Consider the following 19,376-nt stretch of genomic DNA (forward strand, 5'->3'; position numbering starts at 1 on the left):
CACATGGTTCCCTCCAAAACAATTGCAAACTATGGATAACTAACCAGACTAAAAAATGCTCCAAATTACCAATAAAAGAAAATCTAAATAACTCTCAAATTTCATCTCACACCTAGGAAACTGGAAAAGTCAATGTTCGGAGGAGCTGCAGAAAGACAAATTGGTGGTAGAGCTCTGAATTGCTATAAACATTCTGGAAAGCAATTTAGAATTATTAATAATAAGAAAGTAGTACAGTAGATAAGAGTGCTGGGGCTGAAGTCCAGAAGACACTGGGCAAGTCATTTAACCCTGTTTGCCTCAGCTTTTTTCATCTGGAAAATGAGTTGGAGAAATAATGGCAAACCACTCTAGTATATTTGCCAAGAAAATCCCATATGGGGTCACGAAGATAAGACTGAACATCACTAATAAGAAAGTCACTAAAATGCCCATTTCCTTTGACCCCAGATTCCACTTCTGGGCATGTAAACTAAGGTTGCTAACAAAAAAAGAAAGATTTCATAGACCACAAAATATAGGAGAGCATTTTTTATGGTAACAAAGAAGTGGGAAAACAAGTGGATCTCCATCAATTGAAGAATGGCTAAACAAACTGTGGAATAGTATTGTGCTTCAAGAAATGATGAATAGGATCAACACAGAGAAACATGGAATAACTTACATAAGCTGACAAAAAGTGAAGTGAGCAGAGCCAGAAAAACAATATACAGAACTACAAGTACATAACAACATGCATGACTACAACAAGGAACATAAAAAGAATCACCACCAGAAAATAATCAAAATTGAATGATATTAAAGTTAAAGGACTTAGTTGGATCTAAGGAAGACACGTGAGATGATACCTTCCCTAGCTCCTTTGCAGAGAGGGAGTATTCTGCAGGTTGAGTATCAAATATAATGTCTTTTTTTTTTTCAGTGTGTTGACAAATTTTGCTGAATATTTCCCTTCTTTAAAAAAGTTTATAATAAAGGGTGGCTCTCTAGAGAGAAGGGGGAAATAAAGTGATACATGGTGAAACCTAGGTAATATAAAAACAAAATATATAAGTAAAAATACATTGCCTTTAAAAGCTAAATATCATCTGCCTGGCAAGTGATCACCCAGGGTGTGCAAGGGCCCTCTAAGTTTTCCCATCCTATCCTCACCCTATCCTCCAAGAGACTCTCAAGAAATATCTTCTACCTAGAACAAGACCATGGCACAAAAGCTCCTATCTTTAACCCATATCACCCTATGGAGTGACTATCAAACATTCTCATGTCATGTTTCTGGTTGAGATAATGATATAAAAGTCTAGCTCTCCTATAATTCGAAAATAAAAATTTATTTTCTTAAAAATGATTTTATCTAAAAAGAATCCAAAAAGGGAATAACAATGAAAAGAGTACAAAAATACAGCCTTACAACCATCACTCTACTAAAAATAAGTGTTACCTCAAAGGAGAAAAAAATGTTTCTTTAGTAGAACAGAGAACTTTCAAGCATTCCTGATGAAAAGAATGGACAGAACTTGGAATATAACATGCTAAAAGGCAAACTAGATAAGGATCACCAAGAAAAACCTATCAGGCAAAACTAAATATAATCCTAAAGGGATAAATACACCACTGATAGATAGGGAGGATTTAAGAAGTAGGGCAGGAAAAATGAGCAAGTAGTTATGGTGATATAGTGTCACTAGGCCTGGATTCTGGAAGATCTAAGTTCAAGTATGGCCTTGGACATTTACTAGCAGTGTGACTGAAAAATTTACTTTATCCTATTTGCATCATCTATAAAATAAGCTGGAGAAGGAAAAGGAAACTGCCATGGAAGAAAAGGTTTGATAAGTAAAAATTACCAGGAGACTTGGACTTTTTCTCTGAGCAAGGCACTTTCTTATAAGAGCAACCAGGCAGCATCAGGAACCCTCCCTCTGTGTCTTCTGGTCTGAGGAGCTTGCCTTATATTTTAGGACAAGGGTTCTCCTCCCAAGGGAGGTAAACCCTTAAATTATTGGTTGAAACTAACAAGCTCCTGCTGGAGCCTCAGACCGTGAAACACTTAGCAGGACCCAAGCTTCCTACACCTGGCTAAGTGGGCAACAGCATCCCCCTGCAATCAGCTGCCCAGGCAGAAACTAACCCAGACCCTGATCAGGCCCCTTCCACAAACCTCTCCAGTATTTTCTCAAGAAAACCCCAATGGGGTCATGAAGACTTGGGCATAACTCAACAACAAAAGAAACCAGTCTTGCAGAGGTATGTAAGAAAGCTACTAATGCAGTTAAATTAGAATGAAATAAATAAAGTAACCAGGGGAAAAAATCTTTGCAGGAAGTTTCTCTGTAAAAGATCTCATTAATGACACAAGAAACTGATTCAAAGTTATAAAAGCAAAAGCTATCCTTCAATAGAAATATGGTCAAAAGATAGGAACAAGCAGCTTTCAAAAGAAGAAATAAAACCTATCAACAACCTTATTTTTTTTTAAGCTTTTCATTTACAAAACATATGCATGGATAATTTTTCAACATTAACCCTTGCATACCCTTGTGTTTCAGATTTTCCTTCCTTCAGTTGGAGAATGGTTGAATAGGTTATGGTATATGATTGGTATGCAATATTATTGTTCTACAAGAAATTATGACCAGGCTGATTTCTGAAAAGACTTACATGAATTGTTGCTGAGTGAGGTAAGCAGAACCAGTAGAACAATATACCCAGTAACAAGAAGATTATGTGATGATCAACTGTGATAAACTTGGCTCTTCTCAGCAATTCTATGATTCAAGACAATTCCAATAGACTTGGAATGGAATATGTCATCCACATCCAGAAAAAGAACTATGGGGACCGAATGTAAATTGAAGAATGGTATTTTAACTGTTTTTGTTTGCTTCTTTCATTCTTATTGTTTTTCCCCATTTGGTCAGATTTTTCTTGCCCAAAATGACAAATACAAAAATATGTTTAAAAGGATTATACATGTTTAACCTGGATCAGATTGCTTGCTGTCTTGGGGACAGGTGAAGTAAGGAGAAAAAAATTGAAACACTAAGTCTTACAAAAATGTATGCTGAAAATTATCTTTACAGATATTTGGGAAAATAAAATACTATTGAGAAAAATAAATACATAAAAATAAAAAAATTAGCTTTATGTCCTTTGACCAAGAAGATCAAAAAAGGAGAGAAGTCATAAGAACAAAAATATCTATAGCAACACTTTCTTTTAGTACAGCAAAGACCTAGAAATAGAGACAGCACCCATAATTGGGTGAATGGAACAGTTAACTAAATTATGTGTATGAATGTACTGGAAAATTATTGAGACATAAAAAAGAAATAACCAAAAAAAAAAAAGGATTCAGAGAAAACTTAGAGGACTTGTGATAAATCCAAGCAATGAAATAAGCAGAATTAGGATAATTTCTATGTAAAGGAAAACAATAGTAAAAAGCTCAAAAATGATCAATAAAGTGACCAATCATGATTTCAGAAAACGGGATGAGTTATATTTCCCACCTCTAGATAGAATGGTAATAAGCTAATGTAAAATGAGATAGAGTTCTCAGCTATGGATAATGTATAGATCTTATGTTGGTTGACTATGCTTGTTCATTACAAGGGAAGTTTTTTTGTTGTTGTTTTTTTGGTGGGGGGAGAAGATTAGCAGTAAAGCATTTATACATAGAACATAACATAATGAAGTTCAAGTAGACACAAAAAAAATATATTGTTGGAAATTGTATATATACTTGACTGGGAATTCATCCAAGCATTCTGGAAATCGATTTGGTTTTATAAGAAAAGTCACCAGATTTTTCATGTCTTTTGACCCAATGATCTCACTATTGGGCAAGAAAGTCAATGACAGAGAGAGGAATCAAAGAAAGTCTTCACAGTAGCACTCTTTGTGGTAGCAAAAAGCAAACAAACAAACCCTCCCCACAAAACTGGAAACAAAATGCATTCTTATCAGTTGCAAAACAGATAAACAAATTTTACATGAGAATTCGTTTGATAATCACCAATTAGATGGTAAACTTGAGGGTAAGAACTGTCTTTGTCTCTTTTTATTCTCAGCACTTAATATTATTAAGTGCTTAATAAATGTTTATTGATGAAGTATTCCAAATTATCTTTGTGGAAATATGTAAACCAGATCACAATACAATTAGATGATCTAGAACTGGTTTAATGACTGAAATTATAAATTAATGAATTTAATGGTTCCTTCTCAGTTTAGCAAGAGAATTTTATATTAGCCTAGCACTCTTAACATTTTCATAAATGACTTGAACAAAAAGCTAAATGGCACATGTCAAATTTGCAGAGGACACAATGCTGGGATTGAAACCAAACCCACTGCATGACTAAGTAAAGATCCAAAAAGATCTTACTTAACAGGATCAATTATTAAACTAAATCCAGAATGACATTCAATAAAAATAGCTGTGAAATCCTACATTTGGGGAAAAACAACAATTTCACAAGTACAGGTAAGCATGGTTAGACAAATAGTTTGCCTTTAAAAGGGATGGGAGTTTTACTTGGCTGTAAATTTAACATTGTTCAGTAGTGTGATGTGGCAATCAAAAAAAAAAAATTATCTAATGAGATCTTGATGAGGCATATCTTCCAGGAATAAGGAGGCCATAGAACCAATCTGTACTCTGATTTAATCAGACTACTGGAATATTGCAATCAGCTCAGGAAACTAGTTTAAGAAGAATATTGCTAAGTTGGAGAGGTCAGGCAGAAGAGGGAAAGGTTCAAATTCTTTTGATAAGCTTAAAGAAGCAATTATTTCTAGAGGTGACCCAAGAACATTTTCAATTAACTGAACAGCTAATCACGGAGAAAAGGGATCAACCTAAGTTCTCTTTGGTCCCAGAGGGCATAACTTCCATTGGTGGAGTTTGATGTCTTGGAAAACTTCCTATCAATCAGAGGTATCCTGAAGTAGAATGGGTGGCCTTTGCTGGTTATGACTTTCCCTTACTTGGAGATTTTCAAGAAAGATACAGATAATTTATTACGTGTATCATATCAAGGATTTCTTTTCTGAGATGAATTGGACCAGATGTCCACTGGGGTCTCTTCCAATTCTAACATCTTAAGATTGCTGATTCAATGTAATGGAAAATGTATTCTGTTGTAAAGAATAAAAAAATATGAGAAAATTTAGCAACATGGGAAAACACCTATGAATTCAAGAAAGGGTAATGAAGACAAAGAAAGGAGCACATTATATACAATGACTATAAATAACATTGTATATTATATTATGATATATCATAATATTATCATAATAATGATAGGTAATAACACTAAAAGAGATTCCTAATAAGGAAACACATTGCCCTGAGTGAAAGGCAAAGTTAATAACAGAACTTTTAAAAAAGCTATTTTTTTAAAACTTAGTCTTACCAATAGTAAAAAAAAAAAATTAAACATTTTTATACTTCCCAAAATTAATTCCATAGCTGATGAATCCAAAGAAATAGAAGAATAGTAATTTGAAAAATTATAATGGGTTTAGTTTTGTTTTTTTTTTTTTGTAAAATCTTTTTTATCAATTATCTTACTTCTTCCTGTATCTGTGATTAGGATGTACTTAACTATCATATTAATAAGTAGCTTCTGGAAAATATAAAGAGGAGAGAAGATCACTACTAAAATTCAGTTGTGCTCCATTTTTCAATGTATTTCTCACATCAATATTTTATTTTTTTCTTTTAAAAAAGAAACAAATTGAGAGGTTTTCTGTGTATTTCTCTCTATATATGTATATGTCTCATAGATATATTTGACAATAATTAGTGGAAATTTGAAATAAGCTGTCATGTTTAAGGAAAAGAACATTCAGCAATAATAGGACTGTGTACTTACTGAAGCAGGTAGGTGCCACAGTGGAGTGGAATTAGGAAGATGTGTTCAAATCCAGCCTCATATACTCATTGGCTATGTGTTCCTTGGCAAGTCACTCATCCTGTTTGCCTCAACTTCCTCTTCTGTGAAAAGGAGTTGGAAAGGAAATGGCAAACCTTTCAGGAGTTTCTGTCAAGAAAAGCCCCAGGGGGCTCACAGAGATTTGGACCCAACTGAAAACGACGGAATAATTGCAGCATGGATTCTGGTGTTTAAGCAGTGAACCAGGGATTAAAAATCTCCCTGACTTTTCACTTTGGGTGTCAAAGAATTAGTTTGGTAGAAACCAGCATGGACCACAACAGATTATCTTATGTTCCCTCTCTTCCCGAAGTCCATCTATCGTCTAAATTTCTGTTATTATCCAGAGCAGCACCAGCAAACCCAGGTTCACAACCTCACAGTGTCCTCTTCAACTCCTCATTTTCTCTCAATCTATGTAACTAATTAGTGGCCAAATCTTCCCATCTCTTAAATCCCCTTCTCTTTATTAACACAGCCATCACTTTAGGTGAGGCCCTCATCATCTTTCCCCTGGAATTTGAGTCTCTATGAACTCTGGGATAAAAAATCTTATATTCAAATTATCCTTTTTAAAACTGTAAGATCACAATAGCATAATGAATAGAGCACCAGTCCTAGGGTCAGTAGCACCTGCACTCAAATCTGGCCTCAGATATTTATCATATATATGACCTTGGACAAATCACTTAACTCTGACTGCTTCCAGGGGGAAAATGCCTTATATTGTGCATAATTATTAAAAGGGTACTACAACTATAATTCGTAATAATTATATACATATTAGAAATACCTGCTCAAAAACGTTTTGCTGATAGGACAGCACTATCAAAAAAGTTTAGAAACCACTGCCTTAGGGCACTTCAAGATTAAGTGACTATCAGTGATGTTAGGAGGAGTCAACATAGAATACAAGTGTCAAAGCACATTGTGGATTTTACCAAGATAAGATCAAAAAAGGAAACATGCCAGATAAAAAGAAAGATACCATACATAAATTAGAAGAATATGAAAAAAAATGGATAGGAAAAGAATTTATGAATGAACACAAGATAGAGAGCATTGTGAAATGTAAAGTGGATAATTTTTATGGCATTAAAAGCTTTGAATGAATAAAATCAATATAGACAAGATTAGAAGGAAAGCAGAAAATTGGGGGTAAATATTTAGAGTTTCTCAGAAAAGGGTGTCATATCTCAAATATATATAGAACTTTGTCAAATTTATGAAAACGAGTTAGTTCCCAATTTATAAAAGGCTATGAACAGGCAATTTTTCAATGAAGAAATCAAAGCAATACATTGTCATATAAAAATGCTTAAATCAGGATTGATGAGAAAGGCAAATTAAAACAACTCTGAAATATCATCTCACACCTATCAGAATGGCTAAAATGACAGAAGGGAAAACTGACAAATGTTGGAGGGGATATGGAAAAATTGGGAGATTAAAACATTATTGATACAATTCTAAACTAAACCAACCATTATGGAGAGTGATTTGGAATTATGCCCAAAGATCCTCTGATGTAAACAATACCTCTATCAGATCTGTTTCCCAAGGTGATCAGGGAAAAAGGAAAAAAAAAAAACTAGTATGTTCTAAAGTATTTATAGCAGTTCTCCTGGGAGTGGCAAAGAACTGGAAATTAAGGGGATATCCATCAATTGGAGAATTACTAAACAAATTGTAGTATATGATTTTGATGGAATACTACTACACTGTAAGAAATGAGCATATTGATTTTGCAAAAAAACACGCGTGAAATAACAAAGATCATCTCTAGTGAGGAGGGAGATAGTTCTGAACTAAAAATGTAATCTTCCAGAAATATTTAATTTTTTAAAAAGAAAATTGTGGATTAACCAAACTGAAATGAAGAGATGTATGATGGGAGTTAACTACTGAAGAAGCACTCCCATCAACATGATTCACTTAAGTATTAAACCAGGTGAAATTGGATAATTATTTAATTTATTTAACTTCTTTGGCTAGCTTTTTTTCTTTCCTTTTTTTGTATAAGATGGACACAAACATCTATGATAGCACAACTTAAGTTCTCTTTTGTGAATCTTTACCTCATCTCCACCAAGATCTTCTGGGTACAATGTCCACAACAGGTACATTCAATCTCTCAATGAATAAGTGGGTACAAGCTGCATCTTTCTTTTTGTTATTGACCTCCTTAGATTCAACAATTCACAATTCGCAAAAATGAGAAATGAAGGATTGGGCAGACTATTGCATAATAAAATAAATGTATCAAGGTGGTTTCTGTTAAATTAAAAAAAATCTGTTCTATAGTTTGTTGACTGGAAGAGCTGCATTGGACATGAAGACCTTTCATTCAAGAGCAAAATTCTGATGTCTCCAGGGAATATCCTGAGTAAGGATATAAACGACTAAATTATTAGTGACAAGCTCAAGAGTGATCTAATTCATGCAAGTCCAGAGCTTCAGGATATCAGCTATAGGTTAATTTTATATTTATCTCCCAGTATTCCAAATTCTCTGAAGAAAGGAATTGTGTTCAATTTTGTTGGTGGCAAAGAATTTTTGTCCCCTTTTGATAGTACAGTCCTTTGCATGTAGTAGGTGTTTAATAAATATTTGATGAATTAAATTCTCTTTTGTGTGCCTTCTGGTCATATGAACATTTCACAGAAGGGCTAATACACATTTTCTGAGTCCATAAACATATAAAAATGAAAGGTCAACAAATTTAAAATGTCTGATATAATAAAAAAAATCTTATATTTACATGTTTTAAACTTTTCAAAGAGTTTTCATAGATCTATTTAAGGTGCTTATAGAAACATATATATTTAAGTGTGTATGTGTGTGAATGAGACACACAGAAAACAATTTTTTCTGGAATAGTCAAGAAGCCAAAAGGAGTACTTAGATCAGCATTTCTAAATCTAGTATTCTGAGTTTAGTAAAGTCTTTTTATGTCAGAGGAATGCAAAACTTAATGAAGATATTCAAAAACCAATAGCATAAACTCCAATTCAGATTCCAAAATCCCAAAATCAGTTCTTTGTAAGCTAATAAAAGAATATTATCATGTTGAGAAATCTTCAAAATATTGAGAAATCTTACAAAATATTGGTGGAAAGTATTAACAGATTCTAACGCCCTATACTTATGTTCACATTACCTGACTTTGAGCAAAAAACTAATTGAAACCAATGTTCTAAGTATTCATCTGAGCTGAGTGCAGGAACTCTCTAGTGGTGTTCACTTCTCTATACCTATCATAGAAGCTGCTGAAATATGGAGGATGGAGTAGTTGGGGGGGGGGGGGATGCTAACAGTAGCAGTTAAAGTGGATAGAGCACTAGGTTTGGAATCAGGAAGACTCATCTTACCTCCCACCTTAGACACTTTCTAGCTATAGGCCCATAGACAAGTCATTTAACCCTGTTTGCCTCAATTCCTCATCTGTAAAATGAGTTGGAGAAGGAAATGATAAAGCATTCCTGAATCATTGGCAAGAAAACCCCAAAATGGAGTCACGAAATGTAGAACATGTCTGAACATCATCAAACAAAATATAGAACAAAATATAAAGAACAAAAATATAAATGAACCTCAAATTCTTTCTTTCTCTCTCTCCCTCCCTCCACCCTCCATCTCTACCTCTTGCCTTCCCTGATTTCCTTCAGGTCTCAGTTAAAGTTTTAACCTTCTGCAAAAAGCCTTTCTGAATCCCCTTGATGCCTTCCTTGCCTCTGTGGATTTATAACCAAAGTAATGTGCAAACCTGTTTATACATAATTGTTTTCATATTATCTCACCCAATAGACAGTAAACTTGTTGAGAGTATGAACTTTTGTTTTTATTGGAGTCATAAGCACTTAGAACAGATCCTGGCATGTAATAGGCGATTAATAAATGCTAGTTAATTGACTAAAAAAACCCAGCAAGTTTCAATAGGAAATAAAGGGGAAATATATGTGTGTGTGTACTTAAATACATATATATCACACACATACATATATGGTTTAGATAATTAAAAAATAGAACTATGCTTGGGAAAAGGAGGTAGAGAACTTGTGATTTCATCAATCTGAGGACTTTTCTCCAGGTAATATTCTTTCACATATCAGCAACTCATCTGCAAAATATAACAACTTATAATCATATAACTAATTATGTCAGAGGCAAGCAATGAATCTTAACTCTAAGGCAGATTCTTTTGTTACATTGGAGTCCTTTTCTTTTATTACTCATGAATAGAAAATAAGATCATAGATATTTTTAAAAAAGAGGGATTTAAGGAAACAGTCTAAAATGTAGAACCACACCCACAGCACAATGATAGAGTTGAAAACAATCTGATATGAAGTGAGTCTTCTTCCTCAATTCAAATATACACCATACCAGGAAGTCTTTACTCTTTAGAGGCTAAAAAGACACTGTGCTTATATACTCTGAGTTTCTTCTTCTCATAAAGTTATATGTTAATGATATATTACCTTACATATATATCATAACTCAATTTATTACAGAAAGCAAATCAACTGCAGATCACAGTACAACAGAAACTAAAAGACAAAATGTTCCTAGTTTAGAATTAACACCAAGGAAGAAAATAATTCAATCAGTAATTCCTCCTCCTTTTCTCTCTACACTTTCAGCAACTTAGCCAGCAAGGAAGACTGCAATGTTTTCTACAGTGTGTTTTTTTCTTTTCTTTTGGAAATTAGAAGAAATAACATTCTCTTCAAAGAATTCATTTCTAAGCAATATAAAGCACATATCTTTTCTGGCTCTAATTCATTTTATAAAATGGATGAATTTTTTTCATTACTAAGTGTGAAACCTCCTGGTCACATTAAATCAATTCAGTATAATAGCAGGGAAAAGTATTATGTAACACTTCCCAGCAGAGTCCTGACCAGGACTTTTTTTTTTTTTTTATTAGCTCAGACACTTAGGCCCCTCCTTCCATCTAGACAGCCTGGCTCCTTCAGCATCCCCCAACTCTAGGCTTGGGAGGCTAAAGTGCCACTATACTTTTCAAGGGCAATAGAGTGTCCTGGAACCACAGGCGCCAATAACCAGTCACAGGCCGCTTTCTTCAGCCTTCCTTTCCTCTCCCAAAGGGGGAGGGAGGAGACAGCAACTGACCTCCCCATAAATAATGCACAAGCAAAGGGGACCTGCCCCAGGCCAAATTGTGAGGCAGGCAAAGTGGTCTCACCCATCCCTCTTCTCTAAGCTCTCTAAGGACTAGCTCTTTTATTGCCTAAAATCATCCTCCTCCCACCAACCCAAGGCTGCCAGTTCTCATTTGTTTATTCATCTAACAAAAATTCACCGATTAGGAGGACTTCAAAGAGAAGCCATTTGCGTTCAGTCTAGAATAGGAACCTGAAGATGGGCGAGGAGGAGGGGTTTTCTAGGTGATTCTCTAAGTAAAAACAAGACAGAAATGTATAGGGAATATTTAGTCTAGTTTGACGACAGCTACAGATGAAGATAGTGACAAGGAAGCCTCAAAAAGGGGAATGGGGCTGAGAGGAAGGCTGTTTGGGGATGGTCTTAAAAGGCACAACTACTAATAACTCAGAATTTAATACAGCATATAAAGCAATACTTAAGTGTTTATTGAGCTAATTTTTATTTCGATGGCACACTGCTTCAGATCACAAAAAGGTTTATCCAGGCCTTCACAATGATAGCATTTCACCGCACTTAACAAGCCCTTAGGGGGAGTTTTAGGGGGGCTAACACATTTTTGCTCTCCCATTCACAATCACAGATTGTCTTTGTCCACTTCCAAATCATTCGATTTGGCCCTAAACCAGCCACTCGGGATCAGGCATGCTTGGGATACACTAACTGATTGAGTCACTCTGAGAGTGTGTAATCAAAATGTTCCTTCATTTGTTTCACCATTTAAGCACCTGCGATGTGAAAGTTATGCTATAGAGAAAAGAAAAATGACCCCGGAAGTCAGACGTCACTGCACTGGCCAGCAGGCCTTTTGTTTACATTGCGCGGGTGCGCTGGAAGTTCCCTTCCAAGTCCAGTATTTTGACTGTACTTTTTGACACTTGAAAACTCCCTGTGGAGGAGAAGCAACGATGCGACTTGGGAGACCTCATTAGAGAGCTACTGGTCTGATCTGCATCAAGTTTTGGGAAGGGGCACAAGTGATGGTAGGGGGAGAATAAATGTACGTGACCGAATAGACCATGCTTGGTGTAAGGCGATGATGGTAAACAAATGGAATGAGCCGTATGGAAGAACTCCGTGCCTCCGGAATTACTCAACCTCCAACTGGGCAGGATGGGAAGGGGGCCTTGAGGGGGGCAGATCATGCTCTGATTCTGCCTAACGGGAATGGATCCCCAGGCAGGTAGGTAGCGCTTGAGCTCTCTGACGGAGGAGGATCTGCAATCCATCCCAGAAGCAAGCAACCAGCTTCGGCAGGTCCCCTAACTCCCGGATCCTCGAGTTCGCACCTGTGCCCTCCTTCCTCTAGGAAAGGGGATTCCAAGCAAGATCCTGGGGCTCCCCGGCCGGAGGCGGAGGAAAAAGCAGATTCTGGGGACAGGCAGCTGCCCCTTTAAGGTGGCCCGTCTTTAGGCCCCGTCCCACCGTGGTGACTGCACCCTCCCGGGCCGCAAGCACTCACCCCCGCGGCGCCCAAGGGCACCAGCCCCTGCAGCCCGAGTTCGGGGAGGGGGGAGAGCGGGTTTTAGAGCGGGTTTTGAGTATCCCGGCCCCGGAGAGCGCTTCTGGTTGCCATTTTCCTCCTCCCTTTTTTGCACGTCCAAAACTACAGAAAAAAAAAAACCCAAACCAACAACAACCCCCCAAAAATAAATAAAAAATCCACCCCTCTCCCCGGAGCTACTTGCATCTGTCTCGCGACCGGTGCCGGCAGCTTGCAAGCCTCCGCGGAGCGGCTCACGCCCGGAGTCTGCAATCGGAGCGGAGAAACCCAAAAGGGCTATGGAGGTGCATCCCTTACCCAGGTGCCGCCGCGGCACTGCCCGCTGCTCGGCGGGGGAGGGGCCGGGAAAGAGAATGGGGGAAGGGGGAGTACGCGAGGGGGGAGGGGGAGTTTCAGCCTCCTAGCTGGGGACCTGGCAGAGGCTCGCGCGCTCACCCAGCGGTCCCGGGTCTCGCGCGGCTTCGCGCGATACCCCCCGCCCTCGCCGTCGGAGATGGCCCACGTGACCGCGCGCGTGGTGGCAGGGGGGGAAATGAGGGACTCGAAAATGAGGGCATATGTGCGTACGGTAACGCGCGCGCAGGTGGCCGGACGGGCGAGGTTCGGCTTTGCATTGCTTCGGCCGCCGCGGCTCGGATCCCAAAATGTTGGGACCGATTTTTCCTGTGGTGGGCTAGCGGTTTATACGCTTGAGAGCGCACGCGGGTACCGACCTCTTTAGGTGACTTATTAAGAGTGTATAAAAAGCAGGGGCTTCCCGTGAAGAAACATGAGGGTGGGCGCACACTTGTGAAACAGACTCCTAGCTGGCGTAAGGGCTCGGGTAGCAGATAGCTCTGGGTAGGATCATGGTTGCCTCGACACCAGGGCAATGTTGGGCAGGGCGGAGCATGAGGGGGTGAGTGGCTCCGGTTCAACAGGCTGCCGCGCCAAAGGGGGTGGGGGCTGTCAAGAGTAACTGGAACTTTAAAGGCTGGCGTCTTTGCGACCACCGCGCCTACCATGGGGCAGAGCCCACCAGCTTTTTAGTGTTTCCCCAAGCAAAACAGCGCCGGCGTTTACGAATCTGAGCTGCCGAGAGTCCCACAGTTGGGCCCCACGTCAGAAGTCGTAACATGTGAAACCCGGAAAAAAAAAAAAGCAGCATCCGGACCCCGAGGGAGTTGGGAACTCTAGCCTAGGCAACTCCCCTATGTATACAGTCGGGCAAAAAACAAAAAACGGAAAAAAAAAAAAAAAAAAAAAAAAACAACCCAAACGCTCCAAAAGAGAATCCCGAGATTATCCCTCCCCATCCTCTCTAGAAGTTTGTGGAAACCCTCTCAGGGCGGGTTGTGCCAGCCCCGACTCAGAAACTTGTTGCAGACCCATAAGCTGCCGCGAGTGCCCCTAGGAGGTAGCGATCGAGTGACTGAGGAGGGAGTGGGTGGGCGGGAGGGGAGGAAGGGAGGGAGGGGAAAGCTGGCGGACGCCGCCGCCGCCGCAGCCGCCAGCGAACGGGTGGGCAGACCCTGAGTCGCCGCGTAAGCGGGGCCGGCTCAGTGCGGTGCAGCAGGCGCGGCTGTGCGGCAGCGGAAGTCCTTTGTTGCAGCGCAGTCCCTGGCAGAGCAGGAGTCGAGCTCGGGGAGCAGCCGGAGCCCAGGGCGCGTTCGCTGCTGGGGTTTTATTTTTTTTCCTGCCCTTTCGCCTTTTCCGCTCTGTCACCTACAGCTTTGCCTTAAAAGTCCTCCGAGGCTTCTCCCGCAGTCCCAGGTCCTGCGGTGGCCGGTGAGTAGATTCCGGGCGCTGGAGCTTGGGGAAAAGGGGAGGACGGGACGGGACGGGATGTTCGCACAACTTTGCGGCGCAGCTTTGGCCTGGCCGAGGGCGAGGGCCGGGTTGAGGCGCGAGGACACGCAGCTGGCGTCAGGATCGGGACGGGGCACTTCCAGCCTTCTCCTTGGGCCTCCCGGGCTGAGAAGGCTGCGACCGTCCTAGTCGGGGAGCCCAAGTCCGCCGGCCTTTGGGCAAATGGATTCCGAAATGACTTCGCGTCTTTTCTTTTTTCTCTTGCTTTCTTGGCGGGAGGCGGGAGGGTTCGATTTGATTGACGTGCTCGGAGCCAGCTCCTCGCCCCGCCAGGGGTTGGGGGGGGGGAAACGACATTTTTTGGGGGGAGGGGAAATGTCCCGGAGCTCAGGCAGACTCTTGCTAGTCTGGCGGGGAAAGGACGCCGCTAAGATCGTGGGTTTTCCTTGCTACGCTGCGACCCACCCACGTCCTCCGGCCCCCAGCACCACACGCTGTTCTATGTGCACCGGAAAGTGCGTGGGTTAGGAGTTTGGACTCTGTTAGCTGCAAAAAATTCCTTCCGCTTTTAACCAACTACAAAAATGGTGAGCGCGGGACCGCCCAAAATATAAAGGGTTCGATTGGGTTCGATTTCTGCTCCTCCCATCCTTACCTCCTAAATGTCAGTCTTAAGGAGGAAAAAATGTTACCGAACTGAGAATGGAAGCTCCTCCAGTTATTGAAATAGTACTTTGTTTTAGAACGTATGGCATAAGTATATTCATATAATTTATTTTAATGATATAGGATGAGTCTAAAACGTGGCAACTCGACTCAGCCTTATCCGTCTGTCAAAAGTGTAATGCTACACTGCAGGAAGGTTGCACCAGTGTGTAGACTGGGCCTGGAGAGACTAACTTTGGGTAGGTTCCAAGAGGTTTTGTGGTGTCTCGGAATCGATTTCTTAAGCCAAAGTTGACATTCTCGAGGAGATTTTAGTGAGGAATTCAATTGCCCCAGTGGAGGAGCTTTGGAACACAACCGCAGCCTCCAGGATAACTGCATTTAGGATTTTTGTGCAAGTAGGACGGTGTAATTTGGGGCCAAAGATGGAGATAAATTGGGAAGAAATGGGGAAAATTGAGACAGAAAAACCAGAACTTTGGTGCTGGAATGGCGTCACCTCTTAAATTCTCAGAATCTTAAAGTTTGGGGGGGTTTTGGTTACTCTCCTGCCCCAGCATAGTGCTAGATATAATACTTGATTTGACATAATTTGTCATTTTAGTTATTTCTCTTTTCTTTGGTAACTACTTAGAAGACAGCTAGTCTACTCATTTTTAAATAAGGGGAAGAAACTGAAGAGAGAGAGGTGGTTTGCCAAAAGTTAGACATTAAAAATCTGTAACCCATCCCAGTGCTGTTTACATTCATATTTATTCTATCCAGCAGAGCCAGAATTCTTTACCCAGTCGATGACATCATGGTGGACACATTTCTAGTTGAACTACCTTTGCTGGTACTTTTGCCACCCTCTCTAATATAATAGTTTTGTGGGGAGTCCAAGGGCTGCCCACACAAAAGGGAAACCATGTCTCAACCGAGGCCTTGTACTGTATTAAAGCAGGAAATCAAATAGTCCACTCACAGAACAGACTCCTAACACATGACTCCTCATCCCTGAAGTACTTAATGTCAGTTAAGGGGCTTTCCCAAAAGTTGAGAAGCGCTGCAGTATAGTGTACCAGTAGTGGTTCTCATTAGGTTTTGCTAAAGCCAGGATCTCAGCCCCAACAGAATAGATTTCCTTTGTGTGCTGTTTGTACTTTGCATTACATTTATGTGTAGGTCTCAACACCTTTGCTAGAAAAGGTAAGACCCACTGGTGGTTTTATTATTGTCTCTCTCAGGGCCTCCTAGCACAATGCCTGGCACTTAGCGATTAATAAATGTTCCCATCTTATTGTGCTAACTAATATCTTGATTTCACTTTCCTTAAGCCCAACTAAATGTTGATGTTTTTGGTGTTTCCTTCCTCTCTACCACTAGCTGGGATTCTGCCTTTATTCCCAGGACTACTTACCTTTTCCTCACTACTCTCATGTATTTCTTATTGACGGAAGTGCTATCTTTTCCCTACCACTGTAATGCTGACAGTTAAAAGGAGAAAGAACTGTGTATTTATCAAACCTTCTGTTTGCCTAATATTAACTGTGCTTTTCAATCACCAAACACCCTCTAAATAACATAATTGAAAGTTTTAGCAAATGTAAAATGCTTGTTTCAGGTTCAGTAGGGTATATAGTAGCTGGGAAACCACCATACCAGGTCTTATTTCAACTTGACAAATTCATCAAGTTACTTTTACCAATTCATCCATGTGGACAGGCTCTGGAAACTGAAGGCTTGAGTAAAGCTAAGCAAATTCACATATTAATTGTAAAATAAGACCAGGTGATTATTATTAGGGAAGATAGCCTTTTTTTGGTGTTAAAGTACTTAAAAACCTAATCAATAATTTAAAAATTTATTGAGATCCTGGAGTTTGTAAAGTGGGGATTTTCCTCAAGGAGGGGAGAGAAGCACTGACCCAATTTTTTTTTTTGTGTGTGTGTGTGATTAGTATCTAGGTACCTCATGTAAGTGGGATACACCTAAATTTTTGGCCAATAGCATTCTGTTCATGATGATTAGTAAAGAAGAGCACCAGATTTGAAATTAATTCAGAAATTTACTTAATAACCTTGAGCTAATCATCCCATCTCTCTGGCAGGTACTATCCTCATCTTAAAATGGTAAGTTGGACTGGGTGAACTTTATAGCGCTAAATCCTATGTTCCTATGTAAGTAGTTTCAGTCAATGTACAGCATTAACTTATTTCAAGTCAATTATCTATTAAGCATCTCAACTATTTCAAGAAAAGATAATGAAGCTATTGCATGGGTCTCAAAATGTTACCTAGAAGGATAATTGAAAGCAAATTTCATATTCATCTTTGTAAAGTGTATTTTTTTTTACATATTAACTGATCTCTGTATTTTTTTTAATATATCTTACCAATTCATATAGTAAATACATGTGAGCATAGTCTCTGCCCTTGTGCAACTGAAAGTTTCCTGGGGAGGATTAAGTACATCTATAACAACATTATACAATATTACATGACAAATGCATTATAAAATTGCAAAACAAAATGATGTGGCAGCAGAAGGATATCAGTCACTGGTGACTGGGGGAGTCATGGAATAATCTGTAGCAGAGTTAACTTGTGAATTGGGTTTTAAAAGAGACTGGAATATAATAGGTGAAGAGTAGATATAGCAGATATAGGGAACTAATATGAGTAAATATTATAAGAAGCAGTTATTATCTTGAGATATTGGGTTCAAAGAAAGGAAAAATCACCTAGGTTCAAATCCTGTGGTTCAGGTATTTCCTATTAGGCAAGTCGTTGAGCTTCAACTTTCCTCATCTATAAGTGTGTGTATGAGGGGGTTATAAAACCTTTCTCTGGGTTATTGCATTAAATAAGATAATGTATATAAAATACTTTGTAAAGCTGAAAGTCCTATAGAAATGTGAGCTATTATGGTGAGGGTAAGTATGGAACATTGATTGGAACATATTAGTAACAACCAATGTTAACATCATGTGATCTTCACACCTATTCTGTGAGATAGGTGCTGCTAATATATGGAAGGGTTGGAAAAGTATAGAAGCTTTAGATGGAGTAAGGTCGAATACAGGAGTGAAAAGTTTGAACTTAATTCAAGAAGATTTTTGAGGAGTGTCATGCTAGATTATTCTAGCATTAGAAGCAGATTGGGAGTGGAAAGTACAATTAGGGTATTGATAGGGTTGGTAAAGAGATTGGGAATTGGGTGGAAGAAGAGAGAGATACTCTGGTAGGAGAAACTTATGGAATTTTCCCTTTGGCCTGCACAGGTGCCAAGTATTATGGGAAGGTATATTAGGAGTTAGAAATGGCAATGAACAGATGGGACAAGACAATAGAATGTCAGTGAAGTCCACTAAAAAAGAGAGGACAGAATAATAGTTCGTATTCACATAACACTACTTTACAAAGATCTTTTTAGGTAGGTCAGGCCCCCAAATTACCATGTGTTAATTTTATATAGCCTTCATGTGCTTATTTATGTACATGTTTTCTCCTCTAACAGAATGTAAGATAGAAACTTTTTCATTTTTGTCTTTGCATTCTCAGAATCTAGTAATAACACCTGGAACACTGTACCAACTTAAATGCTTGAACTGGGAGACAGGGGAAAAGCAGTAGTAGCTATCAGACCTAGATATTTCAGAGGAAGGATTCAAAGGTAATATTTACCCCAAAACTGAATTGATAATAAAGGTTGAAATAAATGAGAAAAAATATGCCTGATTGCCTTTGCTGTTACACATTGCCTGGTGTGCTTTGGAATTGATACAAGGCTTTAATATTTTGCTGATGTACGGTGATCTCATCCATGTGGGCATTTCCTGGAACAGTGGGGAACAGAACTCATTCATATATTATGAACCAAGTCCACACCCACAGGGGTGGGAGGGGTAGGACTTTCCTCTATATTGTTGGATTTTATGTACATATCTCTAGATCTTGTGTGATCTAATCTCAGAATAAGATGGTTCTTTTAGAGCATGTCTTTGACAGTCTCCTTAAATTCCCTTACTAGATTCTTTCAGTAGTAATATATCATAGCTTTCTCATACCCACATCTCTTTGAGTGATGTGACTAATTCTAAAGAGACTCTTATTCTGTGTTTTGTAGCAGTTTAGCATTACTGGATTATTCAGTCGGTCAAAAAAAATTGATGTTTAAAAGGTGGGCCTTTCTTTTGGAGAGAAGTTCAGGGTTATTAAAAGCACTGCCATTTACCAAATGTAATTTAGCCTGCTTACCTCCCCTTATTCTTTTCTGGCCTTGGTCTCTCTTCAGCATCTGTTAGATGT

At 39.2% G+C, this 19,376-nt stretch overlaps 2 protein-coding genes across 11 annotated transcripts in view; one reads left to right on the forward strand and one right to left on the reverse strand.

The window, feature by feature from the left end:
• The window catches only part of ZBTB25 (zinc finger and BTB domain containing 25), an 88,455-nt gene that overhangs the window by 13,573 nt on the left and 55,506 nt on the right, over positions 1–19,376 (reverse strand). For 2 of the 7 annotated variants that reach the window (XM_023502844.2, XM_023502850.2), the window contains exon 1: positions 12,818–13,645. The exons of 2 other annotated variants lie outside the window; for them this stretch is intronic. The gene's annotated coding sequence lies outside the window, so the exon portion shown is untranslated. Of the gene's footprint in view, positions 1–1,847; positions 2,437–5,882; positions 5,983–12,817; positions 13,646–19,376 lie in introns of those variants that run through there. 3 more of the 7 variants (XM_031952712.1, XM_012548773.3, XM_031952713.1) reach the window with 3 other exon arrangements.
• Positions 13,905–19,376, forward strand: part of ZBTB1 (zinc finger and BTB domain containing 1) — a 48,126-nt gene continuing 42,654 nt past the window's right edge. For 2 of the 4 annotated variants that reach the window (XR_004232034.1, XM_031952704.1), the window contains exon 1: positions 13,905–14,400. The gene's annotated coding sequence lies outside the window, so the exon portion shown is untranslated. Of the gene's footprint in view, positions 14,401–14,774; positions 15,009–17,887; positions 18,742–19,376 lie in introns of those variants that run through there. The other 2 variants (XM_023502838.2, XM_023502832.2) reach the window with 2 other exon arrangements.

The sequence above is a fragment of the Sarcophilus harrisii genome, chromosome 2 (assembly GCF_902635505.1).
Source record: "Sarcophilus harrisii chromosome 2, mSarHar1.11, whole genome shotgun sequence".
Classification (NCBI taxonomy): Eukaryota; Metazoa; Chordata; class Mammalia; order Dasyuromorphia; family Dasyuridae; genus Sarcophilus; species Sarcophilus harrisii.